The sequence below is a fragment of the Salmo salar genome, chromosome ssa05 (genome assembly GCF_905237065.1).
Source record: "Salmo salar chromosome ssa05, Ssal_v3.1, whole genome shotgun sequence".
In the NCBI taxonomy this organism is placed as follows: domain Eukaryota; kingdom Metazoa; phylum Chordata; class Actinopteri; order Salmoniformes; family Salmonidae; genus Salmo; species Salmo salar.
Genome location: NC_059446.1, coordinates 48,529,415 through 48,543,402, shown reverse-complemented (window position 1 = coordinate 48,543,402; position 13,988 = coordinate 48,529,415). Strand labels below are relative to the sequence as shown.

The 13,988-nt window shown below is 42.1% G+C and overlaps 1 pseudogene; it reads right to left on the bottom strand.

Annotated features, from left to right (window-relative positions):
- Positions 1-2,732: 2,732 nt before the first annotated feature.
- On the bottom strand, positions 2,733-9,358 carry LOC106605023 (lysophospholipase-like protein 1; annotated as a pseudogene).
- Positions 9,359-13,988: the final 4,630 nt, after the last annotated feature.

The window sequence follows — 13,988 nt, the reverse complement described above, 5'->3', positions numbered from 1 at the left end:
TCGGAACAGTTTTTCTATAAAGTAACATTAACTCAAGTTAAACCCTATTCTTGATTACAGACTATTTATAAATCCTAATCCGCAATAAATGTGCTCTTGGAATAAAATGAGAATACAATCAGATTTTGGAACTCTTGCACACATTTCCTAATTGATTTGGCTGGCACACTGTACAAAACAAATGTTAGAAGAATATATTAGACACTACAATAATCTAATCCCTAGTCCACAAATCATTTAATACTGGATTGGAATCCATAGTATCAAATTATAAATCAACGACGGATGGTCAAGCGTTGCGATAGACCAATTGAGTGGGGGGGGCGTGACCAGATGAGTGTCTGGAATCTTTCAACACCTCGGCTCCCTCGGCCCGGAATTCCTCCTGCTGTAGCCTGGCCACTCTGGAGTAGGTCCACATGGAAAGTAGTGCGCAGTGGAAACTGGCAGCCAAAAAAGCCCCGACTTCGCAGTCCACAACTCTTCCACATTAGCATTCCTTCCCCCTGACACATGCACCGTGAAGCAGATTATCATCTGAGCCGACAGGGGACGCACTTTAGAGGAGGAGCAGGGGAGGAGAGGAAGGGGGAATACCTCAGGAAAATATAGAACAAGAAAGCAAAGGGAAGGTGGAGAAGAGAAGGGAGAAGTTAGAAAAGCCAGTGAGAGAGGAGTGAGGACGGCTAAGGGTTATAGGGCAAGTTACAAGTTAGGGTGGATATGTCATTACGATCCGATAGAATTTTAGTAGCCTCAGAAACAGTGATGGGAGTTATAGTCATACAATTGTAGTGGCATATCATATGCAAATTAGTGGTGATAAGTAGGGTATTTGATAAGGAGTGTTGAGAGGACTCTACAGTGTAAGAGGGTTGTTAAAGGTGAGTGCTGTATCCTCCTTGTTTCAAAATGCAGCATTTTTAGAGCCGTCGACAAACACTTGTTTCTTCACCTCATTTCACCAAGAGAGTAGACCGCTCATGGCCTCCTTCATTACCTACATCTATTCCCACCATTAAATCATAAAAAGCCTAGATGGCAATAGGCTACAGCCCGGCCTCATGGGCCAAGGGAAGAGAGGTAGAAAAAGAGAGAAAGTGTGGGGGTGTGGAGGGAGGGAGCGAGTAAGGAGTGATGGCTAAGGAGGCATACAAGAGAGGGGGAGTGTGCCAATTGGTGTAGGGGATGAGAACTGCTGGCCGCTCAACAGTAGCATTCTTTCACACATAGCTGGAAGTAATCAGCGATCAGGGCCAGAGAAAAATTCAGAGCTCAGTCTGTTTGCTTTGGCCGCACCTCTACTCTCTTCTTTCTCTCCCTTCCCCTCGACATGGGCTGAGGCCCTGAGCGCACCCCCATCTTCCACCTCCCCATTCTTTTCTCCCTTTCTTAGCCTCCCATCCCAGCCAAACCACTAAGAATGATCTCAACATTGTTGCCTAATCCGAGTTCACCTGATACTCACGTTTCCATCCTTTTCAGTGGAAGGAGAGAGAGAGACAGAGAAAGAATAGAAACCTAGAGCTAAAAAGAGGGGGAGAGAGCATGACTGACAAATACACTTTGCACATGATTTGTTGGGTGATTAGAGAGTGGAGAGAGTATAGTGGGAGCACAGAGGCTTTGATCAGTGTTGAGTTCTCTACCTCATGTACATATTACCTAAATTACCTCGACTAACCGGTGCCCACGCACATTGACTCTGTACCGGACCCCCTGTATATAGCCTCGCTTGTTATTTTACTGCTGCTGTTTAATTATTTGTTACTTTTATTTTCTATTTTCTACATATCTATTTTTTACTTTACACTTATTATTTTCTTAACTTCTTAAAGCATCGTTGGTTAAGGGCTTGTAAGTAAGCATTTCACGGTAAGGTCTACTACACCTGTTGTATTCGACGCATGTGACAAATAAAATTTGATTTGATTTGAGTACAACACACGTTGATGAAACAGATGCTGGAGGTGAACTCTTCCTAAATGGTGGATGGTGTCGAGGACAACTTCCAACTGAATTTCAATAGCCTTATTGCTACTGTAAAAACAGCTGCTAACACTGTCAACGCATTTTGGACATACAGTTTATATGTTGGAATGAAAAGCATGCACGGATGTGAAGTAATAAACTTGGATTTTCTTTTGCAGTGAGATACATTTTGGTTTGGTGTTCGTGTGTTGGGGGACCATGTTACATTGTCTAGCTGGTTCAACTGAGCAGCTATAATTTTTCATACCTTATTCATGTCTAAGAGGTTGCTGATTTGTTATAGCCTATATCATGTAAACCACAAATATATAATAAACTAATTCAAATAATGTTAATTTTAAAAGTTTGTGGTTACAATTTCAAAAAACATAATTCAAAGTATCTTTTTCATTCTTCCTCCAAAAAACAATCGTTATATATATCGGAATCAGAATCAACTTTTGCCTCCCACACACATACTATGTTCATCGCAGCTGCTACTACTAACGTCTTATTTAATGACATCCAATGACCAATGTCATCTCCTATCAAACTCTTATCTCACTTCCTCTAACTCCCATCTTAAGTGGCCTCTTAGCGCATACAGTAAGGGGAGGGGTGAAGGAATGTGAGTGTGTTTGTTTTCAAATTGGCTCCCATATGTGGCAGTGATGAGTACAGGCTATTAGTCAGTGAGGAAATACACAGCTGTGCAACAAGCTGAAATATGCTTATCAATAACTTTTCCAAAAGGTGACTGCTGATGTTGACAGTTTTTTAATTTATAGCCAGGGCTATACAAGAAACATTAATCATTTCCATAACGCTCATTATGTTTGGCACCTAAGTGTTACTACTGCTCACTCATGATATTCCTGTGTTTTTACCCTGGCCTGCAGCCCTATACTAGTGAAGGCAGCGCAACATCCGGACTACCTTAAGCACAACGCTGAGAGAGAGGCTGCTGGGAGGAAGAAGGGAGGAATAGCTAACCGCTTCCTCCCACTAAGCATCAATGAAGCGATGTGTGCTACGGAGCAGAACTACTGAGCAAACAGAACAGACCTCCGCTTCCTCCGCCCCCACACATGTTCAACACATTTCCCAGCACAAAACGATAATGGTGTATAAAAAAAAACGAGCGAGCGAGAGAAAGATTGACTAAACAATTCCTGTTCTCTCTACAGCAACGATACTAATCTGACTCTAGTGTGCGTTAGACTATAGGGGTGGAGGCAGAGCATGCTCCCATATCCTATCATAGACAGACGAGGCTGAAGTGTTAAGAGTGGAGACTGTACTAGTGCAGAGGGAGTGGTTATAAGCACACTCAGCTATCACATGTTCTCTTTTGAAGGGAACCACACAGCTGTTGAGTACACTAAGCAAGCACAACGGACAGTGTCCATCAAAAAAAAAAAAACATTTATTGACACAACTTTTTTAAAACGGTATTGTGTCCAACAGAGGTTGTGAGGAGGTGGTCCACAGCCCACTCAGCACGTTAATATCCTTTTCACACTATAATACCGACTGAACGGCGTTGGCTCGCTTTTCCAGCTTTGTTCTAAGGGCAATGCTTTACCAGCCCAGCGCAGTACAGTTTGGTTTGGCTCAGTTTAAATCAGCTCGATAGTGTGAACGTGTTATTAACGTGTTAATAACGTATTGTTAACGTGTCTGTTTAGTGGTGTGGGGCTGACTGGTCACTGCCCACTACCATCTAGACTGTCCGGGAGCAGCTTGGTGAGGATCCAGGAGCGCAGTAGCTCAATCTCTGGCCGGAAGAGCTGGTGCTGGAGGCCTGGGAACGAGTGGAAGGTGGTCGTCATCCCAGCCTTCTTCAGCAGGGCCGTAGTTTCTTCTCCCCACTTATGGAACACCAAATCGTCTCCTGTCCCATGGCCCTGGAACAGCTCTGGGAGGGGGCTCCCCGCCCCTGCCCTCTCCTCCACAGCCTAGCAGGGGGAGAAGAGTTAGTCAGACACTTCTAGACTGCTTACTAGCACACACTATAGGCCCAATATCTCTGTCAGAACCAAGTGCAGCCAACTCCAGATAAATGCAAGGTCTTGGGACTGACATGGAGCATCTTTGAATTGGGACACCGTATATCAATATACCAATATTTCACTACCACTATCTGTCATTCAAAGGACAGTTTACTAGATAGTTGTAGTTTTCTGGCGCTCTAATCAAGATTTAGAATATTGTCTGGACAGTTTTGAAGACATTATGCCCAGTGAGAGCCTCCCTTACCTGATATACTCCAGTCCTTGTTGAGAAAGCTGGACAGAGCAAAGACTCCTGCAACGTCACGGTGATAACGGCACGCTAGGTGGAGGGCCATAGCTCCGCCCATAGAGAAACCCCCTTTGGATGAGGAACAAGACAAAACAGAACATGTCATTGTACTGGGTCCATTAGGTCTCTTTCGGGCAGGTATTCACTGAAAATATGTATTGAATATTGTATCCAAAGTGCTTTTCACGGGAAAATAAAAAATGTTGAACTTTGCATATTGGGAATAATATAATGTAGCAACATAATAATAAATACATTCATTTATTATTATGTATGAGTAACAGTAGCTTAAGCCATCCTGGCAGTTTAAGCTGTCCGAAGTGGAAAATGCTCTGCCTTTAACTGAGAAAGAAAAGAAAAAACATTCCTTAGTTCCACATCATCAGCTTTTTCGCTCCTCAGGAGTCGGCATCCGTTCACGAGCCCGTCCTTAATCTCACACATCTGGGTACATCTGGGCACACAGTGTACATCTGGGAAAGTGTGCAAGTACCCATCATCCTGTCAGAGGGGGAAGGGAAGAATGGAGATATGAAAGGAAGGGGGGAGTTCACACGCTTTGCCCAACGAATAAAACATTTGTCCATGAGATTCTCTGTTTCTTTCTTTACTTCACCGGCTACACTCTTTAAAAAAAAGGTGTTATCTAGAACATAAAAGGGTTCTTTAGCTGTCCCCATAGGAGAACCCTTTGTAGAAGCCTTTTTGGTACTAGGTAGAACACTTTTGGTACCAGGCAGAGCCCTTTTGGGTTCTACCCGGAACCAAAAAGGGTTCTCCTATGGGGACAGCTGAAAAACCCTTTTTTCTAAGAGTGTGTACTTTGAGACCGTCTTTCTGGTATACTCTCAATCTCTCATTCCAATCCACGATAACAAACCTCAATCATACATTCACATTCTAATGTCTCCTTCTTTCTTAAACCCCTCCGCTGTGCTGTTTGGTACAGTGCTGCCGTGTGTTTTCGGTGTGTGTGTGAGCCTATATGTGTGAAATCACGACTGTGGTGATAGCTTCTCTTTTCTGAGATTTCCCAACGAATCCATGCTTTTTTTAAAGAGTGAAAAACATAAACACAAAAGCCTGCGGCAGTGGATTTTCCTTGAAAAACTTTTTCCATGGAAAGATCTGGCGCTTGTCAGTCCGTCAGCCCTGCAAGTGGACTCTAGGTACAGACCACTTCGTTTCTCCAGTATGCCGAGTGACTCCAATGAGTATTTATAGTTAATGACAAAATGTTATGATTTAGAAAGATAATATTTCAGCAGTCTCCTAGGAACATGTGTTTTTTGAATCACTTTCTCTGGAGTGGAGTTCAGGGGCTTTTCTGGCGTTCCACACTGGGCCCTTTCACACAAACGCTCAGCTCTTTTTTTCTACTCACAACTATTTCTGTAAATGTATATATTTCAGAGCTTGTAGGTTAACCCTTTTCCCACTGTTCCCATCGGTTTCCCCTTTCATGGACGGCTATCATTTGTTCTCTTACAGAGACATAAAACTTGCGATGGCCCCCCACATATTTCCTGTGGGAACTCTTACCTAGGTTCTAAAATAGTGTTTATGGCACTTGATCTGAGCGGTTTTATGTCATTGTTATTTACACGCGAACCTGATAACCAAAATATTTGGGAAAAAGGATTTGCAGAACCTGAGAATCCCTCCAGAAATACTTTACGGTTCATAATTGGCAGCGTATAAAAGGATAAAGAAACCTGATAACTTGCATTCTTCATTTTATATCATGACAGAGGGAGTTGAAAACACCAAGGCCAAGAGAGAGAGAGTGATGTGTGTGGAGAGCGAGATCAAGCAAATGGGCAAGTGGAGGGGTGCATAATAGACACCTTCAGGGGGGTCATGGAGTTAGGATGTCATGAGGAAGGCAACGAGGGAGGGAGAGAGCATACAGCCAAATCTGACATACAGCCAGAAAGAGACAGGGAAATAAAACAGACTAAGTAAGACAGCTCTAGTAGCAGCAGAAGTAGTGTGTGTGTGTGTGTGTGTGTGTGTGTGTGTGTGTGTGTGTGTGTGTGTGTGTGTGACAGTACTTATGATCATCCTGTGTTTGGGTACTCCTGCCCTGACCTCCGCCTGTATGACCGCTCCCAGGGAGTTGGCCATGGCGTCTATAGACTCCAAGTGCTCCAGACAGTCCCGTGAGATTTTGTAGCGGTCAAACCACACATTGGACAGAGCCTTCCGCATGAGTGTGTATGGCCTGAGGGGTCAACAGAAAACAGAACAAGATTCAAAGTTTGGTTATGTAACGAGGAAAGGTTGGGGCAGAGGATGAGAAGAAGATTGACCCCTTTCCACAATATCGTGCTGACCTGAACCACACTGTCTTGGAAATGATCTACTCACATGGTCCATTCATCTTGGCACGGTAGTCTGAAAAAGGTATTAGGCTATTTAGCCTATTTAAATTGCTGTTCAGGGCCCATATTCATAAAGCATCGGAGTAGCATTGCTGATCTAGGATATATAATCGTAATCATTATTATCTAAAAGGCAAAACTGATCCTAGATCAACTCTGAGATGCCTTATGAATACATGCCCAGATGTTCTACCTGTCTGGGTTAGTTAAGTTATTTTAAAGATGACAGTTGAAGGGCTTTGTCTGTGTGTTGGGGGGGTGGGTATAATTTGTGGAATGTTCCAACAGGAATCTGTTTCAAAAACTTCGTAAAGTACAAGGTTGCCAACAATGTCACGGTTGTCGTAGGAATGAGCAGACCAAAGTGCAGCGTGTGTGACGTTCCACTTTTTATTTATACTGTGAAACTATGCAATACATACATAAACTGAATGACAAAAAAACAACAAACCGTGATGCAGAGGTGAAACATACACTACTCAAAATGAATCTCCCACAAACCCTGGTGGGACAAACACCAACTTAAATATGACCTCCAATTAGAGACAACGATGACCAGCTGCCTCTAATTGGAGATCATCCCAAACACAGCCCAACATAGAAATACAATACTAGAACAACCCAACATAGAAATACAAAACTAGAACATAACATAGAAAAACTAAACTAGAAAACCCCCGTCACGTGACAAACATGACAAACAAACAACGCATACAAAGTAGCATGATCAATTCACCTAGCTAACTAGCTGCCGAATAGGGATCAACTCACCATGTAGCTTATTCTTAATGTTTAGGCTACCAGACTGAGGAGACATTTTTCGGAATAAACGTGATGAGTGAAAAACATAATGAAATAGCCCGCTCCCTACCCTGTATCTTATTCTGACGCTATACAACTTTGTATGCGTTGTTTGTTGGCAACCTTGTTATTTACAAAGTTTTTGGAACAGATTCCTGTTGGAACGTTCCACAAATTATACCCACCCGTGTTGAGGGGTTTCAGCAGCTTGACTGCAGGACTGTAAATGGCATTTACCTGGCTAGGGCTGTGGGATATACCACTCTGATGTGGGGGAAAGCCAGGTCTGGTACCGAAACCTCTTTGACCCATGCTCGCACTCCCTGTCCAGTGTCTCCTGCATGGCAGAAGTGAACAGTTAGCCAATATAACTGACTCACCAGTCACTAGGCTTACAGTTGCTGACTGTTTTTGGCATAAACTGTATATTGAATAATATTGGTGATGCCACAATTATATTTTTTGTTGTTGAGTTGCTCACATTTTTTTCATGAAAAGGATTTTACTATAATATTTGTTTTTAAATATTTGATAGATTATTTTATTTAACATTCATTTTATCAGGGAGATATCAGATAAAAACATAGCATTTGGTTTTTTTCTCGTGATCAAGGCCAAATATTAAGTATCCTTAGAATAACATTTCCCAATGCTGACCACAATTGAACTTATCTATCTACGTAGCTACTGTTATCTAAATTATTAATTTGCCACAGTAGGCCATTCCATAACTCAGAGCTTCGTGAAGCCACATAGTTTGTATAGTTATGAAGTTCAAAGACAGTCCTGTCTGCCCATCACAGTACAAAAGCTATCAGTATCTTATTTTATTTTAAGGTACTCTGGCTATGCTACAGGCTAGGCTATAGGTAGCTAACCTACTAAAACTCCTAGTTATTATGAGGCTAGTTCAGCGTAGTTACTGTTGAATAAATGTCACTAAACATAGAGAGCATTGCAAAATGTAAACACCTGAGCCGTGTAAGAAGATGACTGATGCAGAATATTTCCCCGTTGGAGATGCAACACACTTATACAGAAGCTTGCTGCTCCGTACGGCAGCCATGACTTCGGTTAGTGTCGCGCGAGACTACAGAGCAGACAGATATTTGTGATTGGATAGACGCAGCGCACAGATTCCCAAAACCTAAACTCCCGATAGGTTGTTCGACTGCAAACTTTGCTCTATCACGATGATACAAAAACTAGGGAATTTACACTGGATGATCCAATGCGAACAGGTATTTGCTAAATTATTTTCGTTTTGCTATGAAGGCAACATTTGATAAGTTACTACAATACATTTTCACTTCCCCTATATAGGCTAAGCATGTCAGAATTAATGGTCAAGGACCAATTTCCCCCTGATGCTATTTAGAGCCACAAAGGTATGAGCTTACATAGCCCCACAAAAACGGATAAAGCACTGCTTGGTCCAATGTTTCAGTGTGCTCTATCATGTGTGCAGTGATTTAATGGAATGTCTGGATCTACAAATCAGTTTAAACACATTCTAAGGTCTTATCTTTTATAAACATAGGCCTGTTTTACTTAGATTCAGGTCGTTTTTACTTGCCTTGGACCACACAAACGGTGTCCCAACCCTGACCCCCAAAAATGTTGCAGAGAGGGATCAGCTTGGAAGTGGGTGGCTATCTTGCTGTGCCAAATACCAAAACTATAAACCCACTCAGGGGTCATTCCCTCCATTTTGTGTAATAGAACAGACCATAAATATTTCATGAAACATTCACTAACATGTTTTACATGGGAAGCTCCCCTCTTTAGAATAGGCTGTTGATGTGAAACTTGATATTAAGCCTACATGTCTGGGTCATGGTGTCTGTGCCATGTAACACTGTTGTCCTTTTATTCCTTATTTGACAGGGCACAATGGTTGCATGACAAAGGAATGCACAGGTCTCTTGGAGGTTGATCTATGAGTATGTGTGAATATGGGGTAAAAACACGACACATTCACTCAATCATTAACACACTTAAAATATATATAAATCAGTGAGCAGCACAAATTTGTGCTTTAATTGTTTTTATGATCATTTCTTGGTTTAAGTAGCTTCACTACGTTTAAATAAATATTCAATACATCTCATTTGGGTTGTGTGTGAGTTGTTCAAAAGAACACAATGTATTTCACATTTAATTGAAGCCCATTGTATGGTCTACCCCTGAATCCAGGTTGAAAGACAACAGTGAGTTTACTTATCAGTCAGCACCATGAATCACTCAGAGGGAATTCATTCCAGCATGCCATCCAAAACATGAGCCATCCAGAACAAGGCCATACAATGGGCTTCAATTAAATGTGAAATACATTGTGTTCTTTTGAACAACTCACACACAACCCAAATGAGATGTATTGAATATTTATTTAAATTTATGTAAATGTAAATCTGGGACACTCCCATTAGTATGATATGTTACGTTTCGTATGGTATGTATTCATTTGTGGATGTCCATCATCTATTTTGTATGATATGTTACGAATTACAATTCATATGATATTTACGAATTGCAATTTGTACAATATGTTACTAATTGCAATTTGTACAATATGTTACAAATTTGCTAAAAGTATGATATGTTCCAATTTTTTATGGCTAATATTAGCTAGGTGGCTAGGTGGCTAACGTTAGCTAAACTAGGGGGTAAGGTTAGGAGTTAGGTCAAAGGGTTAAGGTTACAGTTTGGGTTAGCTAACATGCTAAGTAGTAAGTAATTGCAAAGTTTCTAATTAGCTAAAATGCCAAATTTATCCATGGTGAGATTTGAACAGGCAACCTTTGGGTTGCTAGACATTCACATTATATGCCTTCCCATCCATCCCGAACCAACCACCCTACTTTTGGCTTTGCCTTAAGTAACCTTGTGTGTTATGTAACCATACCAAACGTAATTTATCACACAAATTTTTGTGTCCCAGATTTATGTTTACTATGTTGGGTCTAGTCTATGAGACCAGGCTGTGTCTTTAACCTGCATTGAGTGCTATGTGACAAGTATCTCACCTCACACTTTATCGTCAGTGTTGTACTCATGCATGCCATTCTTACACACCAACATGTCCCTGTGCTAACCTTGCCCAACTCTATCCTCACCTGCTTGTTATTGCCTACGATAGCATCTGGGTGTGCTCGTGTTGGTGTTCAAGTGTGCTACCTTGCTTCCGTGAGATACCCGTTGCAGCAGTGCCATAACATATTTGTGAGGTTTTGCAGGTTTAAACCAGACAGTGAAAAAAGATCAAACGAGGTTGCTTGTTCTAAAGATAATTTTAGCACTCATACTCCTCCCCCTCACAAACAAGCACTCGCTCATTCAAATTCTAACTCAGGTTAACCTGTGCATCCTATAAGTATCTAAGTCATGTGGCTCATAGTAATAACTAATAGTAATAGCACAGACAAGTCCAAAAGAGAGAGAACAATCTGTTAAAACTCTCACTATTTGTTTTAAAGTGAGAGAGAGAGGAGAGAAAGAAAGAAAGAAGGAAAGAGAGAGCGAGAAAGAGAGAGAAGGAAAGATTTAGAGTGGGGTCAGGTTGTAAGTAAAGCATTGCAGTGGGTCTGGCGCTCTCTCAGGCTCTCAGAGGTTGGTTGTTATAAACAGTAAACAGTAGAGGCTCTGGTGGCCCACCGACAGTAGCTGTGGAAGACATAAATCAAACTGTGATTCTTTCGGCAGTGCTGTTATAGACTGAGTCAGAACTAAACATGCCACACACACACACACAAACAGGTTTCTTAGGGCAATAAATAGCTGATCTGTCTTCATTTAGGTACCCAAATCCCTCAGAGTTTTATGCCAGATGCTGTCTTCTCCTGTATGTCTTCTCCTATAACTATATATATTTTTTTCGAAGTGAAATAAAAATAGGAGACGTTGAGCCGTAGAGGACAACCAATGATTTTGTTAATTCCTGCTTCTGGTTTTATCATATTGGAAAGTTTGACTGGGAGTTAGAGCACTTTGATCGGAGCAATTTTTCACCCTGCTGTTTTTCTTTTGCCTTTCATTTTTAACTTTTTTCTCTCTAAATGTGAGCTCACTGGTGAGCCCTTGGGGAGCAGCCGTGGAAAGGTAGCTTCTTCACATTGATCAGTGATGATAAAATAATCACCACACTCAGGTTGAGGGTAGAGATGAGTTAAACAACTCATCACTCTCCCTACTCAGAGGTCTTTCTGTGATTCAGGTCCATGGGGGCCTTTTTATTTATAGAGGGAATTTAGTTAGCAAATGGAAAAATGCCAGCAATGGAAACTTGTTCTCCCCTCTCCAGTTAGGCAGGCTAAAGGGGATTGGTTTGATCTTACAGAGTACACTCATAACTCAAATGGACTCAACATGGACTCACAACACAGCAGTCACATATTAATCAAACTTCAGTCCACTTCAAATCACACTTACACGTGATAGGAATTACATCACCTGACTCCTAGCTCTGGAACTATACATATCTATGGCCTTGTGTCATCTAGATATCAGTGTTTTATTACTGTACTGCTGCACAGGATTCCATACACAACAAAGTATTGGCTCTGCCAAGGCTTCTGAACTGTTTGCAGTAACAATTTATTTGTGCCTACTATTTGATCCGTGCCATGGATGTACTACAGGTTAGTATCCTCTTGGCAGAGGCTCCAGGTCTCTGTATGACCAGGACCTGCCCTCACTCCCTGTATAGTGCCGATACCGATGACTTTATTGACCTGCGTGTCCTGCCTCAACCCACGATACAGTGCTGCCTTGACTGCTCTCTCACTTCGTTTTATGGCCTCACTTCAAAGCTCCCTGCTGCATCCCTGCCAGAGAGCGCCACATAACTCAGCCAACATAAAAGTATGGCTGACCATAAATTTTTACGGAGAAAAAAACCTAAGTAAACACAATGGGCTCCTAACAAGCAAACTAACAGAGAAACAATACCACCGCCTCTGCCCATGTTCATTTGGAACCAGGCAAGTCAGCTGTTGACGGTTTCGCTTTTAATATCTGTAACTGTATTTTCATTATGTACCCAATCCATAATTCCTCATACCTACAGCGGTGCAAAGGTATTGGGTTTTCAGGAATGTACATGGGAGGCCAGGGAATTTTTTGGCATTGTGATTTTATTTTCAGGGTTCGCTTTGATGTGGATGGATGTATTCTCCATTCTCTCCCTTACCGAGAAAATCAGAGGCATACATGTCAGCACAAAGGTCAACTGGGAAAGTGTACTGTTACTGAGAAGTTTACACAACCATTTTGATGTTTGGAAATAATACTCTTTATGCTCTCTTTACCTTTTTATCAGAGCTATGAATATCCACTCTCTCTATCCTCTCTCAGATACCACTGCATCCATAGCTCCACCTCATCAACCCCATTGGCCCTGTCATATTACTGAGGCCTCACTTCTCTAACAGTGTTCCTTCTGTGAAAGTCTGCTGTCAGTGCAGGAAAAACTTGGGGTATAGAATTTGCCTTTAAGCGCTGGTCCAGGGAATGTTTGATTCATTGGCTCATAGTGGTTGAGGTCAGACGTGGGCTAGGGAAAGCTGATCCTAGACCAGCGCTCAGGGCCAGGGGCAATGTCTCCCCAGAGTATTGGGGAAGCACCTGCTCTCCCCGGGCCTATGATTTAACCATAACACAGAGCTTCTGTAGCTCTCCTGACTTCAGACAGGTTTCCATTGCGCAGGAAAAGGGGGAAGCAGTGTTTTCTGAGCTGTGAGCGGTCACAGTTTGGGGTCCTGCCAACTTCGAACTGTATTTTTGGAAAATTAAGGGTGAAGTGAGAGCATCGCCACAGCATTTTGCACGGCACAGGCTCCACTCTGGGTTGATTTTGGATGGAGGAGGCCCTCTGGAATGGATCTTCCCTCTTTGTTTTGAAGGACCTGTCATGGAGAATGACTGGGAAGCAAGAATTTTGAGAGGCATGAAATAGAGAGAGAGAGAAATTCAGAGAGAAAGTGATGCAACACACAGTCCTGTATAATGACTCATTTGAGCTCCCACCCACAAATTAGAATGACCCTTGTAATATTTTGGATGCGTCTGAGACCATATTGAATGTAATATTTCAAACAAATAAGCCCCGACCGAGTCACTGGAATCACTGTCGTTTATCTGACTGGCTGAATAGGGAGAGATGCAGGAGGATTTGTAATATCTGAAATCCAATATTCTCCAGGAAAGGAGAAGTTGGACAGCTCCTGATCTAATTTGCTCCCTTTCCCCTCTACCCCACCCCAAACATTCTGTTCCCACATCATTAGATTCTGATGTCCCATCCCAGGGGTGTCACATCCCGTCACATCCCACATCCTGGCCCTTCCTCTCACCTTGCTTTGAAATCAGACACGGGAAGAAAATATGAAGTTATTTGTTATTCTTCCCCCTCCCTCTCATTCTTCTGCAGAGAAAAGTTGAAAACCCCCAAAATGTATTTTAAAAAATGTCATTGTGGTGTTACACAAATGTGCCACATCCCCACATGCCTCTGTCTTGAGATGCTCAACC